This window comes from Nannobrachium achirus, assembly GCF_963921795.1.
Source record: "Nannobrachium achirus genome assembly, chromosome: 6".
In the NCBI taxonomy this organism is placed as follows: domain Eukaryota; kingdom Metazoa; phylum Chordata; class Actinopteri; order Myctophiformes; family Myctophidae; genus Nannobrachium; species Nannobrachium achirus.
In genome coordinates, this window is record NC_137815.1 from 60,866,172 (window position 1) to 60,883,070 (window position 16,899).

At 44.8% G+C, this 16,899-nt stretch overlaps 1 long non-coding RNA gene across 1 annotated transcript in view; it reads left to right on the top strand.

Annotated features, from left to right (window-relative positions):
- The window catches only part of LOC308287553, a 142,084-nt gene that overhangs the window by 14,778 nt on the left and 110,407 nt on the right, over positions 1-16,899 (top strand). Inside the window, exon 2 of the long non-coding RNA XR_013962143.1 lies at positions 14,283-14,396. This is a non-coding gene — a long non-coding RNA (uncharacterized lncRNA). The remainder of the gene's footprint in view (positions 1-14,282; positions 14,397-16,899) is intronic.

Below are 16,899 nucleotides of genomic sequence, written 5' to 3' on the forward strand. Positions count from 1 at the left end.
GTAGCTGTGGTGTCGCTGAGCGAAGCGATGCCGCTTGACACCGCAGTTATGGTTGCCGCTCTGAGAAATCGGTCTATAGGGAGAGGGTGGGTGAGAGTCTAACTCTCTCAGAGAGAGAGAGAAGAGCGAGAGAGAGGCACACTGTCTGCTCAGTGCTCACAGTGCTCGCAAGACCTGCAGGCAAGCACACAGCTGTTTTTAATATGATTGAATAAGTGGCCGTTTAAAAAAAGAACGATCGATTTAAGTTGACAAACTTGACATTCAAGATATGTCTTGAGACTTTAGGCTAGAAACAGATCTGCCAGATCCACCTGTTAACCCCCTTGTCCCTGTGATAATAAATGATTGAGAGAGAGAGAGAGAGAGAGAGAGAGAGAGAGAGAGAGAAAAAAGGGATGTTATTTCGATGGATCTTTCAGTCTTGGATGCTTACCGTCACCTCTCGCACGTAGAAAAGAAACAAATAAAATGAAAACGGTGGCTTATTATCAGGCAATACGAGAACTTTTGTTCCCAAGAGGGCATGTGAAAACAGTCTCTCCCAAGACTCCCATTGCCATTCCAGCAAGTTATGCAATTTTTTTCGCTGGTCAAAATCTGTCACTGTAGTGAAAAGCTATAGAATAGTAACACAATGGTTATGATTTAGATCAGGGGTCTTCAACAAGGGGTCCACGACCCCTAGGGGGTCTGCGGGGATACTGCAGGGGGTGTAACTGTACTTCTGTACTTTTTGGACTGACATGAGGCAGAGGTTTTGATACTAACTGCTCCCTACGGTCACAAACTATTTTGTAATTTATTTTACATGATTTAATTTAATACCGTGAAAGTACACTGCAGTATTTTGCTAGATACCGTATGGTGAATTTTCATACTGGTACATATACTAGACTAACTCTATACCAGTAAGACACTGAAGGGCCCTAAAGGGCGAGGTCGCACCATCTCTCTTGACCATCTGTCTTGGCCATATATGGATTCTGTTAGTGTGATTTCCCTAACTGGGCAAGAAATCTTGTGAAATAAATGAATGAAGTGTGGAGAATGGAGATGGGAGAGTGTTATTTGCTGGTCTTTCAGTCCGTGTGTATCAAAAAAGCAACTGGGTTAACCTGCTTGCTGCCAAGCATTAAAATCTTCAATGTCTTCCATTGCCAGAATTCTTACCTTTTAATGTGCACAATAATAATGTGCACGGATAATGCACAAACAAAAAAATCTGCTTGGAAATTCGTTCAGGCATTCAAAAGATAAAGGCTATAGTGTTTTCTTCAGATGTAAACAAACATGGCTTCTATGTTTGAAAGAGAGAGCTGTTCTGGGAGTCAAACATGCGTTTCGCGATCGCGATCATGCCGAAACCGGAAGTAGGAATTAAGGAGAGTAGGGAAAGCCAAAAAAAAACTGCCAACTCTGGAAACTCGGGCTTGGCACATCTATACACAAACTCGGGGAAACTCTGGGTTGGCACCATAAGTGTTAAGCACCATTGGTCCGACCAGTTTAACATTCACTAGGTTAGCATTCACCAGCGTTGGCAGGTTAGCATTTCACCAGCGTCAGGAGGTTAGCATTTCACCAGGTTATCATTCACCAGCGTTAGTTTTACTGAGTTTAAGGTTAAGTTTAGGTGTATCTCCGTCCCCCTGACTTTCGTCACCTCTGCGCCGCAAATCACAAGCTTCCGCTGCCTTAACCCAGTTGCTTTTTTGATACACTTGAACTGAAAGACCTGAAAAAAAAAATACACTCCTGTGTGGAGATGATGGTTTGTCATCAGAACTAGCCCTTACCCGTTCAAAGATATGAGCTCCGAAATGATGTGCAGTGTGTGGATTATGGGATGTGCACTGTGCACACAGTATATGAGGGATGGAAAGTAACTTTAACTGGTGCTTGCATGCTAATATGTAGGAGCATCAATGTAAGAAATACCCGTTCCATTTAACGGCTACAGAGATACTGTGTACCGATCTGCATGATTTTGGACAACATCTGTAACAGGGCCAGAACCACCCCCCCCCCCCCCGCCGCCCCGCCCGCCCGCCCGCCTGCCCGCCTGCACACACACACACTCCCCCCCCCCCCCCCCCGTGTGTGTGTGTGTGTGTGTGTGTGTGTGTGTGTGTGTGTGGGTTTGTGTGTGATTGTGCATGGCCTGAACAACAGCGCCCCTCCCTTAACATGTGTGGTCACAAAAGGTACTGTAGGCTAAATAGATATAGATACACCATAAAAATGCAATTATACAGCATACGATTTGTGAAAGTGACAAAACTGATTGAAGCTCTTATGTGGTGTGGACATGCTGGTGCCTCTTCAGATTCCCTAACTCACTGAAACTCTTGTCACACTGTTTACACACATAGGGTTTTTCTCCAGTGTGGATACGCTGGTGATTCCTCAGTGGATCTAACCTACTGAAACCCTTGTCACACTGTTTACACACAAAGGGTTTTTCTCCACTGTGGACACGTTGGTGCCTCTTCAGAGTTTCTGACTGATTGAAACCCTTGTCACACTGTTTACACACAAAGGGTTTTTCTCCAGTATGGACACGCTGGTGATTCTTCAGGTGACCTAACTGACCAAAACTCTTTTCACACTGTTTACACACAAAGGGTTTTTCTCCAGTGTGGATATGCTGGTGTGTCTTCAGGTGACCTGACTCACTGAAACTCTTGTCACACTGTTTACACACATAGGGTTTTTCTCCAGTGTGGATACGCTGGTGATTCCTCAGTGGATCTAACCTACTGAAACCCTTGTCACACTGTTTACACACAAAGGGTTTTTCTCCACTGTGGACACGTTGGTGCCTCTTCAGAGTTTCTGACTGATTGAAAACCTTGTCACACTGTTGACACACAAAGGGTTTTTCTCCAGTGTGGATATGCTGGTGTGTCTTCAGGTGACCTGACTCACTGAAACTCTTGTCACACTGTTTACACACAAAGGGCTTTTCACCACTGTGGACACGCTGGTGATTCTTCAGATTACCGAACATACTGAAACCCTTGTCACACTGTCTACAGATGAAGGGTTTTTCTCCACTGTGGACACGCTGATGTGTCTTCAGGTGACCTGACTCACTGAAACTCTTGTCACACTGTTTACACACAAAGGGTTTTTCTCCAGTATGGACACGCTGGTGATTCTTCAGGAGGCCTAACTGACTGAAACCCTTGTCACAGTGTTTACACTGGAAAGGTTTTTCTTTGGTCTGGACATGCTGTGTCGATACCTCAATGAAACTCTTATCGCATAAGAGGTCCTCAAAAGTTTCTTTACTTCTCCTGGCTGCGTTGAAGTCCTCGCAAGATCTCGGTTCGCCTGTGTCTCCTTGTTGCTGGCTGGTTACACAGCTGATGATGGTCGGACAGGAAGATGAGGGCAGCTGTCCGTTGCTCATCTTTGGATGTTTTCATGGAGGGTGACCCGAGACGTGAAGGCGTATGGACACACAGAACAGGACACCTGTGTCTTGGAAGATTGGTTCACGGACACCGCTTCTGCTACTTGGACTGTAAATTGGAAGGCGTCTCTTTGTCTCTTGCGGGTTGGAAATTCTCTGTCAATCTCTTGTCTATGTCTCTTTGTTCCCTGACTCTCTGAATATCACAGTACACTCTGGCTGTAAAGGCTTACTCACAGTTGTACTCAGACTAAATGTGACGTTAAGAAACTGCGTCACATCTTCTTATTCAGGTCGACCAGAGCTCTGCTCTGACGTCGCACAACACAAACCATTGACACCGATTTGCACATCTGACAGTTGCAATTCATCCATCTGTGAATTTAATTGAATCGTTGAATCAAGTTGATGACCAAACCCGGAAGTAAAGGCTTATCGGACATATGCCCGTTTATGCCCATCTATGCCCAGTGGCCATGACATCACCCTATGTTTTTCAAGGGTTTTCCCATTGGATGACGTAAACACAGACACACAGACAGACAGAAGCCATACCCATATATTTATAGTCCTTACCCGTTGCTACGGGCATAAACACAGACACTCACTGACATACATAGATTTGCATGTCTAGGCCATGTGGCCTAGAGCGTGCCTTGTAATTTATATCAGGTCGCACTTGTTGAATACCGATGTAAAATAAGATTTCTGAACGTTTACATATATTTTATATGCGCAAAATTACAATTAAAATGTCGTGAACCACAGTTACAGGGGGGCTAGATCCCGAGCCTACCCATTTGGTGTTCTTTCAAGGGTTTTCCCATTGGATGACGTAAGCAAAGACAGACAGACAGACAGACAGACGTAGGTTTCCCTAATTTATAGTTGGATACTAGGAGGAAGATTTTCTCCCAGAAAAGTGTACAGTTAAAATGTGTTTTTTATGTGGCCACACCCACCAGTTCATATGCCTGGTTGTCAGGTGGGTGGTGACCCAATTGAAGTTAGCCACACCCACAGATGTTGGGTGTATGGTAAAAGGGGAGGGGATGAGTTTATGATGTCATTAAATCTGTGTTTTTCGATCGGGCCTTTTGACTCAGAGGCTTTCAGCTTTCAGTAAGAAACCAAAAATACACAGGGAAGGCACATTTGCACATTATAACCACACCAGATGTTCTATTAGAATAATATGAACTCCATCAACACATACAAAACAGAAAAAGTACAAAACTATGGCACCACCTCTTTAAAGGCCTAGGGTTATTGAATGCTTTAACTATTGAAAAATAGCAGATATACAAGCTCACAGCGCGAAAAATCACGAAAAATCGTGAAAATTTGAATTTTGACCCGATTCTATAAGTGTCTTTTGAATCCTTCTGAGTTTTTGCCAGACCCATGAAATGGGTAGGCCTACATAAGCAAATGTCGGTCTGTCCGGGTTTTCTATATAAAGGGTATATATGATGATGACATGATGATGACATGCCTACAAAAGGTATGATGTCATAAATGATGATGACAGACAGGGGGTCTGGCACAACCAGGTTGACCTGGTCTAGTTTTGAAAAACCCATGTTTCAATGTCAGCAATCTGGCTAGCCATCGTCAAAGAAAAGGTCCTTTTCACTTAAATGGAGCTCAGTTAGTCTGTTCTTGAGAGACTACTATGTCAGAGGTTCTCAAAACTTTTCATGTGAAGGACCCCCAAAATGATATGTATTTGGCCACGGACCCCCATCTCAAAATATTTAGTTCCAGGGACCCCCCCCAGAAGCAAAATTTGAGTTACAAACGTTCACTTAAAAAAATACATATATTCAAAGATTTTCACACATTTTCGCGACTTTTCAAAAAATAGCAGATCTACAAGCTCGCAGCGCGGCACTCGGTGCCGCGCTGCGAGCTTGTAGATCTGCTATTTTTTTTTTATAGTTAAAGCATTCACTAATCCTAGGCCTAAATGGGTTAAGTCTTTTTGATTACAGATCACTTGCATAATTGTCTGCTTTCCCTCAGTGGCTGTGAGGTCAAATACCTATTGAGAGTTGTGGGGCATATAGACTCTGGGTTTAGGCTACTATGGGCCTCAAAGAATCATAGGATCAGATTTGTGGCTGTATATCATCCACTCCTAAATTGGCACTTTTGAGTGGCCCCAATGGAAAACAAACTCCTCGTCCTGACATCATTAGTGTCGTGCATTATTGAACCAGGCTCTTCTGTCCTGGCTTTATTAAAAGCAAATTCTAAGGGATAGTCACCGTTCAGTGAATTACTACTCTTGTATTGTTGAGGGGGGAAAAATACCCTTCTGAGAAACATTCCGGCCAACTGAAGCTGCGCTTGGTTTGGCGATTTTCCATAGCTTTCATGTTGTGGGTGTGAAACCTGAGACATTTCTTTCTGCTCCCTGCACTTGTGCTAATGTAAATGATTTGCATGGAGTTTGTCCCCACTGATTTAGGTTGTTTGGACTGTTCGTCGCTGGAACCGTGCCAATTGAATTTTCTGCCTTCTAACACGCTAGGAGTGCAGGGAATATCCTTCTCATTGGGCCTGAGGCTTGATCTCCACCCCCCCCCCCCCCCCACCACCCCCAATCCTTTCACATCACACTGACAGCGAGCTAGACCATCCCCAAATGGCACACGTAATTAAACAGTTGGCATTATAATTACAATGTGTTTATTGTCTGTTTATGGTCGGTGTGCTGTACGTAACACACTGAGAGAATTTAGTGTAAATGGATTGAGGGCTGTTAATATACTCGGTAAATGCGATTTTGTGGGGCTAACATCTCGATAGCTCCCTTTATCAGCCCTCTGACAATCGCTCTGTTTGTTGCATGTACGACGCAATTTGGCTGACAGCGGTAACTGGCGGCCGAAATAACCAAATTATTTAGTCATGGATTTTTAACGGGCACAACGGCAAATGGATGTTAAGCAAATGATGCAATTTATTCCCTTCTCCTCATTGCCAGGCTGGCTGCCACAGGACCACTGCCAGCATTAAATAAGTGGTACCCAGATGGTATTCACATGATGCCCACTTGGTTACAGAATCGTCCCGGGGAATAACTCCTGGCTGCTACAACAACCAATAGGTCATTCTAGCTAGAGAGAGCCTGTTGCTTGCTCCCCACTCTGCGTGAGCGCAAATGGGCTAATGTTGTCGTGTCATCTTGAGGGAAGGCGCTCTCTCTCTCTCTCTGTCTGTCTGTCTCTCTCTTTCTCAGGGATACGAAATGAATTGGAAAGAAGCCCAGTTAATGAGGAGGGTGGGAGAGAGAGATAGAGGAGAGAAACTCTTGGCTACATCTCGTTTCCTTTCTGCGCTAACACAGCTTCCTGGTTCCTCTGTGTCCTCCTCCAAACAGTATCAGTGATGAGCAGCGCTCTGTAATGGGACATGTCCACCAAACTCTTGGATGAAGTGATTTATTTTACCCTCACATTTAAAAATATAAAATTAGCTATTTATGGAGAGTACCCATCCATCCTTCCATCTTCAACCGCTTATCCGGAATCGGGTCGCGGGGGTAACAGTTCCAACTGAGACCTCCAGATTTCCTTATCCCGAGCAACTTCCTCCACTCCCTCAGGGAGTATACCGAGGCGTTCCCAAGCCAGTTTGGAGATATAATCCCTCCAAGACAAATTCTCTTCTCTTCTCTTCTCTTCTCTTCTCTTCTCTTCTCTTCTCTTCTCTTCTCTTCTCTTCTCTTCTCTTCTCTTCTCTTCCACATCTCCATTCAGAAACATTGCCATTCAGAAGATTGACTTCCATTATTCTAAATGGAGGTGTCACCTAAACCTAACCTTAACCCTAACCCTAACCTCAGTGGGGGTAGTGGGGATATTTCTGAATGGGGATGTTTCTAAGTGGGGATGTTTCTGAATGGAGGTCTGCCCCTCTTCTCTCCTCTCCTCTCCTCTCCTCTCCTCTCCTCTCCTCTCCTCTCCTCTCCTCTCCCCTCCTCTCCTCGGTGTCTCTCAGCTTGTGCCATTCTTTTTTACACCCCGTCTCATCATGTGCAGCTGTGCAGCTCAGTGTGTGTGTGTGTGTGTCTGCTCCAGGAGAAGTGGTGAACTGTATCATCTCTCCAGCCACTAACAGCCAGCAGCTGCAGGCGTCAGCCACCGCTACGCAGCGAGGACAATGTGGAACTGATTTACTAACACAGAAATAAATAAACAAAGCACAGAGGGAAGAGAGGGGGGGGGGGGGGGGGGGGGCAATACCACAAACAATACACAGCTTATGCAAATTGGGCGGGAAATGTGTTTGCGGATCGATAAGAAGCAACACGCGCGCACGAAGAGACCATAGCAGACGACGAGTGACCGTTTTATATATCGAGATCGCTCATTAGCGCATTTGTTTTATCTGCAAGAGTTAGCCTCAAACATCTGTTTAGTATTTAGTCTTTTTTTTTCTCCCTTCCCTAGAAGCTGAGCCCACACGTTATGAAAAAAAGAAATGCATAAACTATTTGTTGTTTAGTTGTGACATGAATCTCTCCACGGATATCTGGAGTGTGTTTGTTACTTTGTGTGCGGATAAGGTACCAGATGTTCCAAGCAAAGTTTTGTAGTCACTGTGGTGGGAGGGAGGGGGTGGGTCAGACTGTCACTAGGTTAACCCATTTAGAACGGGGTACACATTTCGTGTATCATTATTTTATGCTTTAACTATTGAAAAATAGCAGATATACAAGCTCACAGCGCGGCACCGAGTGCCGCGCTGTGAGCTTGTAGATCTGCTATTTTTGAAAAATCGTGAAAATCAGAATTTTGACCCGATTCTATAAGTGTCTTTTGAATCCTTCTAAGATTTTTTGAAAAACCTATGTTTCTATGTCAGCAATCTGGCCAGCCATCGTCAAAGAAAAGGTCCTTTCTACCACTTTTTCGAGTCACGTGTTCAAATACTGGATTCTGATTGGCTAAATTCCGGAGGTTATGACAGAACAACTGCCGCAAAGTTGTGTGAGGACTTGTCCGAGATCAATGCGCCTCAGTGTACATCCGGGGACTTCAGGAGGTAGTCGGAACACCTTTCCCCCAACCAACAAATGACCGTGGCAACGGTCCTATGTTTACTAACGTGCATGCTATAGTCGCCGATTTATTTGGATCCAATGCAATCCGCCAACTTTAAAGCCCCTTTTCTCTGAACCTATGCCTTTCTGGAAGCGAACAGCCTCTATTTACGGCCGGAACGGTACTTCTAACTGACGTTAGCTTAGCTGTAAGCTAGACGCATGGATTAGTATGGAGTTGGCGCCATCTGTTGGTGAGTAGAAGATGTTGTTGGTGGAACTATCTGCTGTCTCGCGGAAGTTTTATAGGCAATAATGATTGTAACTTAAGATCCTTGCAAGTTACAACTATGTGTTTTCTTTCATGTATAAGGGAAAAAGTGGTAGAAAAGCTATTTACCACTCGGGGTCGGACATTATGCTCTGATAATGTCCTGTGTGAGGGTGTTATCGGACTCGGCTTCGCCTCGTCCGATCACCCCCTCACACAGGACATTATCAGAGCATAATGTCCTCTCACTCGGGGTAAATTGCTTACTTTCACTCAACTGGAGCTCAGTTAGTCTGTTCTTGAGAGACTACTATGTCAGTGGTTCTCAAACCTTTTCATGTGAAGGACCCCCAAAATGATATTTATTTGGCCACGGACCCCCATCTCAAAATATCTAGTTCCAGGGACCCCCCAGAAGCAAAATTTGAGTTACAAACGTTCACTTTGAAAATACATATATTCAAAGATTTGCACACATTTTCACGACTTTTTCAAAAATAGCAGATCTACAAGCTCGCAGCGCGGCACTCGGTGCCGTGCTGTGAGGTTGTATATCTGCTATTTTTCACTGGTTAAAGCAGTCAATAATGACTAGGTCTAAATGGGTTAAAGGTTGGACAGTGAAAGTAAAAGAGAAAAGACAATGCAACAGTAGCACATCTACAGTAATTAGAGATGAGAGCTCAATGAAGCAGCGAATATTTATATTGCTCGCCGTCTTGGGTTTCGACAGTGCCTGATGGCTCTCTCGAGTGTGTCCTTGCGTCGGTTATGGAGACGAATCTTTTGTTTTGTTCGTTGTGATGCTTTTTGTTTTGTTTTCAACACAGCAAAGGGGGGAAAAAAAGCTTGGTACGTTGAAAATAGAAGATTTCCATAAAAGGCAGCAGCAGCAGCAGGCAGTACAGGCCCGACTTATTTTGTTGGTCATTTCAAGAATGAAAAATGAAAGCTTCGCCGCACTTGTCATTGTTTAGCTTTCTCTCCCAGTCACCTTGTAATTGTTCCAGTGTTATAAGCAGCTATTAGTATTGCTGGAAAAAAATGGTAATCCTGCGAGAGAGACTCGTCCTCCTCCAGAGAATGGCTCTCTATCACACTCTCACATTCTTTTAAAAGGGAAAAGGAAGATGAATTCGGCCCATAAAGGCTGTATCACAAGGGCTTTTTATCCTAAATGGCTCTGGGGATTGTTATCTGTGGGAAGTGTGTCCTGCCTCCGTCGTGTTCAATCAAGTGTCCACTTAGCCGTGACTGGGAGTAATTGTTCCCAAGTGGGCCACACACTGACCTGTTAATGTCTGCGTTGACCCTCTAACCTTGTCAGCACATCTTAGGGAGGAGTTTAAATCATGTGGATCTCCGTCGGTGCCTTTCGCGCTGCCGGGTCAAGTGGGCGTCGGCGCTGAAAAAGACCACTCTCTTATAATTGTCCCCAGCAGCGTGGGTCAGCGCGGGGCGATCTCACCAGAGGCCGGCCCTTATTAGATGAGGTACCGCGAGTGGCGTTACTTTAATGGGTCGAGCCATTGATCCGACACAGCAGCGTAGTAGTGTCCCCACTGTGGCCGCGATCGCTCTCCCCCACCTGGCCTCCGGTGTGAGTCAGTCCGAGTGCAGTGGACGACGGGTCACATTGTCAAATCCATCTCACAGATCTTTTTTAATGGAGAACGCAATAATTGTATTGGTTATTGTTGCGTGTTCCTAATAATGGCTTCTCCTTGAGGTGGACAGTTGGGAGTGGTAGTGGTGGTTTGTACCAGGGGTTATACATGGATTGGACAGTACAGTAAAGCAGTGGTTCTCAACGTTTTCAGGCAGCGACCCCCAAAATAAACATATTTTAACTGGAGACCCCCCCCCCCCCCCACCCTGACGAGCACTAAGAGTTGAGGAATGACATTTTGTTTAACACAATTCCTGCCCATAATATTTGACAATTTGGCCAATGTTTATTTTGTCATTTTAGAGGTATTAAAAAGTCCTTAAATTGCCTCTTTAGAAATGTGCAGATACCCTCTATACACTTAAACCTTATGTTGGTTTGTTTACTGTTGAGTGGGAAAACAATGTTGCACATTAAGCTAATCATCTGCTGGGGACCCCCAAAAATAATTTGGGCCCCCCCCCCCCTGGGGATCCTGACCCACAGGTTGAGAACCACTGCAGTACAGCACATCACGATAGGAACAACATGCCATTTGGTTTATGCCTTAATTCAAAGTGCCTTGTGCAAACATTTTTAAAACGGGAGATCCCGTTGGGAACTGAACCCACCCACACAGCCCATACTGACGGCGTTAGCCCCCGTTGGTCTGACCATTGTGCTATTTAATCCATTCAGAACGGGTACACATTATTGTGTATCATTATTTTATGCTTTAACTATTGAAAAATAGCAGAACTACAAGCTCACAGCGCGGCACCGAGTGCCGCGCTGCGAGCTTGTAGATCTGCTATTTTTTAAAAATTGTGAAAATTAGAATTTTGACCCGATTCTATAAGTGTCTTTTGAATCCTTCTAAGATTTTTTGAAAAACCTATGTTTCTATGTCAGCAATCTGGCCAGCCATCGTCAAAGAAAAGGTCCTTTTCACTCAACTGGAGCTCAGTTAGTCTGTTCTTGAGAGACTACTATGTCAGTGGTTCTCAAACCTTTTCATGTGAAGGACCCCCAAAATGATATTTATTTGGCCACGGACCCCCATATCAAAATATTTAGTTCGAGGGACCACCCAGAAGCAATATTTGAGTTACAAACGTTCGCTTTGAAAATACATATATCCAAAGATTTGCACACATATTTCACGACTTTTTCAAAAATAGCAGATCTACAAGCTCGCAGCGCGGCACTCGGTGCCACGCTGTGAGCTTGTATATCTGCTATTTTTCACTGGTTAAAGCATTCAATTCTTAGGCCCAAATGGGTTAAGACCCCACGGCCGTAGATCCGTCCGACATCTGTCAATCATCCTAGGGCGTCAGCAAAGAGGGGCAGCCACGCCAGATACGTGTACATGTTTAGATTGCCTGGGCAGTCGACGTACAAATAAGCGGGCAATTAACGCATGTGTTTTCTTTCTTAAAGTGGCTGGTTATGGCATTGCTTTTGAACCTGACACGGTTTGTAATTTGTGTGAAAGGGGGGGATTGCAACCACATGTTTGCAAAGTTGGGAGGTTTTTGTGCTGTGCAGCAGCTGGCATGAAACAGGCCAAAAAGGCAGAGATGCAAGACATCCGTTATACTGTTAAAAGGTATTAACGCAAATGCTTCTTTAGCATTTGGTTGTTTGGTGTTTTTATGTACAAGACAGCGTTAAAATCTTAACCGTGGCTTAAATCATTCCTGCTAATTATTTGCAATAAAAGCTCCAAAGCCGAGCTCCCTCCTGAGTGCGTGTCACTGTGTGGTATTTCAGCGTCCCCTTTTGTGACGCCGCACATAAATCCAGTGTCTTTGGAATCATCTTATCAAGCAGTTTCTAAAGCTCTCGGCCTTGTAAATTGTGCATGACAAGACACGGCCGTGACTTCCACCTAAGTGCCTTCCTTCTGTTAGAGGGGTTCTCAAAGTGAGAGGGGGGGGGGCCTTTCCGAGCAAGTGCCCCCCTCTTTTTGAGCACAAAGGAGACACAATGGTGCGGCCGTAAATTCGCGGGGGCGAAGCTGTCTGTTGGGATCAACATATTTTTTGGGAGTAATGACAGGCATGCAAGCGAGTAATCAGAGGGGTCTTATCTGGGGCTGCTCTAGAGGCCGATGGCGGGTCCAGGAATGCAGACGAGCTGTGGAAACAACGGCCCGTACTAATGGGGTTAGCTGAATTCCACACTGGTGAATTATGAGGAGTTGGAGATGGCGGGCCTGCGGTTTGTTGTGTCTGGTTTCTTCGCGGCCTACAGAGGCTAGAGTTATAGATTTTGGTCTTTCGACACATGCTTTCTCATAGTGAGGGTCAATTAACGGGGGCTGGTTTTGCTGCTCCCCCGTCCTGCTTGTAGAGACACAAAGACACATTATGTGCCTTATAAAATATATCGTCGTTGTTGGGTGGAAACCATGTATGTCTAAACCGTTCGTTATGTATTTAGCATTTTAAAAACGATCTAAACTAGTGAAAACAGCCGATCTACAAGCACACAACGCCTCGCAGTGCGAGGCGTTGCGAGGCAGTGCGAGGCAGTGCGAGGCAGTGCGAGGCGTTGTGTGCTTGTAGATCGGCTGTTTTCACTACTTTTGTGCAGCGGCCTCGTATGATGAAGCAGGGCTTTACTTTGCAAAAAAGTGTACAAATTTGAAACTTTGAGATACGAGGTTTCTGCCCGACAGTGACGATATACATACAGTACATACTTAACCACAGCCATGCCTCCCATGACCGGAAAAAACTCCCAAACTGTTGCTTCTGCTGCTTCATTTGCATGATCTGAGCATATCTGGAAGTCATTAGCATCTTTCCACTTGTTTATCTGCCTACAGATGAGCATCTTGCTGCACACCAGGTTTTTGAATAAACAAAATGGATTGTTTTTTTTGGTTGTTGTTTTTTCCGGAGCCCACAGGTCATTTATTACTTACAAACCAGTGTAAAATCGAGAAAATGTGTTTATTTCTTTTAGTCCTCAGCGGATGAAGACAATGTGTTTGTAGGTCACTGCGTCATCGTGAGCATGCAGAGCACATGGGAACGAGACGTGCGGTTTGTGACATTTCAGTCAGCGTCATGCGATTATGCAACGGTGATATTTACCTTGTTGTCCGTCATCATGTGCAACTATCTTTATTTCACATGAGACGACACAGGGCTGTGATGCTGAATGCCGATATGTATTTAGGCCAAGAGATGTCAACAGGAATCCGTGTGTCACAATGTGTGCCAAAATGATTGTGGCCAAAGACAATCAGGGGCGTCACAAGTGGAGGGGAAAGTGGGACTGAGTTACTATGGCCCAAGGTGGAGGGGCCTTAATTATTTTATACTTTAGCTATTGATAAATAGCAGATATACAATCTCACAGCGCAGCACCAAGTGCCACGCTGCGAGCTTGTAAATCTGCTATTTTTGAAAAGTCATGAAAACCTGTGCAAATCTTTGAATATATGTATTTCTTAAACATTTGTAACTCATATTTTGCTCTGGGGGGGGGGGGGTCCCTGGAACTAAATATTTTGAGATGGGGGTCCGTGGACAAATACATATAATTTTGGGGGTCCTTCACAGGAAAAGGTTTGAGCACCACTGACATAGAAACATAGGTTTTTCAAAAATAGCAGATCTAAGCGCTGTGAGCTTGTATATCTGCTATTTTTCAATAGTTAAAGCACAAAATAACGCAGTGAATCCTTGTACCCAGGGCCCAGCAGAAGTCGGTGTCGACACCCCTGAAGACGATCACGTTCACTTTCCCTCAGCTGTTACGGAATTTCTGTACATGTGGGTTTGGTGGACCAGGGTGAGGGACTCTCCCCACCTTTTGGCTTCCTGTTTGTAATCGAGTCTTATCTTTCCCTCTCGTGCCCCCTCTCTTTCAGACGTGTGTCATCGTCGGTGAAACTCCCATGGTCCCGCCCCCCCCGAACACTACCGTGAGGCTGAATAGTCATTGGAAGAATGGAATGCCAGTCTGCGCTGCACCAGTGATCAGGGTATGTGAAAGACTCATCCCCCCATAGCCCTTCTCATATTCATACGTGTGTTCTCTATCTGTCTGTGTAGACTTGACAAAAAGGCCAGCACGCTGGGAGATCTAACACATTCGGCTAATTTGCATCTGGCCCTAATTAGCTTGAAGTAAATCCCAACAGATTTTACTCAAAGTGCTTTTCATCAGTTTGATTGTTCAGCCGTTCGTGCCAGTGAGTGAACGTGGGGTGTGTGTATGGTAAAAGTACAAATGCAAGGGAATACTCTAAAGCAGGGGTGACGGGGCACCCTGGGGTGCCGTGCTGCCAGTCCAGGGGTGCCGCGAGATCATTTGATAATATTTGGAATTCATCAATATCACTACATCAATATCACTTCACTATGCTTAGTAAAACAGACCTGATTTGCACTGTACTCGATAAGTTATTTTTCCATCTACGACAACTCTCTTCACCAAAAATAGCAGGCTCACAGCGCGTCACGTTGTGACGCGTTGTGACGCGTTGTGAGCTTGTAGATCGGCTATTTTTTGTGAACCTTCTCCCCAGAATAGGGATGCTGGGGTTCAAGTGGTTAAACGTCAAGTATAACGTTATTTTCAGTCAGTTCTGGTGGAAACGGATATTTCTCCAATAGGATGTAAGATTCTAAAAATGTAACAGTGTAATTCAGGGGTGCCATGGATGAAAAGGTTATCTACAGGGGTGCCCTGAGTCAAAAAGGTTTGAAAACCCCTGCTCTAAAGATCCTCATCTACAAAGCGCTCCGATGTGCTCAAACTGTACTGCAGCCCCACAGCGTCTCAGGAATGAACGACGGTAGCTGAAAGGAAGTCTGTGGTGACACATTGCCTTTTGTACAGTTTGTACTCCTTTCATCATAGAGTGAACAGTAAGTGGTATTTACAAGTTCATGCCCCCTATGCTAGATATGCATAAAATACATAATCTTGCGTGTTGTGGAAACGTTATGCCTACCGACGTGCATCACAGCAAATAACCCCGGGCGCAGTAATCAGCACGCGACTATTTCCTGACTGTAATTTGCAAAGCGAATCTAAATAATTACACAGCTTACCGCATGGCCAAAATCAATGGGCGATATGACACGCTGCCCTCTACCTGAACGGTGGGTGCCTCATCAGCTGCTTGGGTGTGACATCTACTTTTTATTTTGTTTTTAAGCCATTTAGGCCTGCAACACTTTAACCATTGTGGTTAAAGTGTTGCGCTGCGAGCTTGTAGATCTGCTATTTTTGAAAGATTGTGAAAATCCGTGCACGTCTTTGAATATTTTTACCTCTTTGAAGCTTTTTTTTAAATGTTTCTATGTCAGTGGTGCTCAAGCTTTTTCACGTCAAGGACCCCCAAAATGATATGTATTTGGCCACCACGGACCCCCATCTCAAAATATTTAGTTCCAGGGACCACCCAGGAGCAAAATTTTAGTTACAAACCTTCGCTTTAAAAATACATAAAATGGCCAAAGCGCAAAACCTCCTATCAGCAAATTTCATGATTTTTGGATTTCACTTGAAATGGGGACAACAGGCTATGCTGCACATGGTCAGTCTGTCTGCAAGATCGTTCTGCCCCTCATTTTGCCAAAAATGTCATGTGACTAGAAATAGTAGATAGATTTTAATGTTTAACACACATTTTCTTTTTCATTTTCCCAACAAAGTGATTTTTTCAGATAGGAGGTTTTGCGCTTTGGCCATCGAATATTCAAAGATTTGCACACATTTTCACGACTTTTTCAAAAATAGCAGATCTACAAGCTCGCTGTGAGCTTGTATATCTTCTATTTTTCAATAGTTAAAGCATTCAATAATAATTCTCGGCCTAAATAGCTTAATATCCCTGGCGTGTGCCGTTGTAGCATCCCGTAACGTCCCTTTCTCCTCACCTCCGTCTGCCCCGGGAGCAGCGATTGGCTGAACACTTTCTGCACTGTAGTGGGCTGGCTGCTCGCCAGCCCCGCTGCCAGCGGCTGCCTTGCCCCCTGATCAGGAGAGAACGTGACATTTGTGCAGAGGTAATGGAATCTGTGTGCAATTAAATCTCTGACTGTGAAGAAGAAGAGTCCAGCCCCTCCCTGCTCCCATCCCCTTCTACCAGGCACGTGCAGTCGTGCACGCGTAGACATCAAAGGGGGCTTGAGCCCCTGCCCTTTTATCCTTTTTTTTCCTTTTTTTTCTTTTCTATAATTTTTATCCCATGATTTTGTAACCCATTTTCACCCAGTGCCAATTGCCTATGTAATCCTTGGCTCTGCTCTCCCTCTGCCACGCCTGGGGAGACAACGGACTGACCTCATGCTTCCTTCAATGCATGGGTAGTCCAAGTTGTTTCTTTTCACCTGACGGGAGGGATTTTCCTGGGATGGACGTAGCGCGTGGAAGGAACACGTTATTCCAACCAGTTCCTTTCCCCTCCATCAGGCGCCCCGGCTGGCCAGGGGGAGGCATTATTGAGACAAGGATTACTGCATGTATTTGAAAGG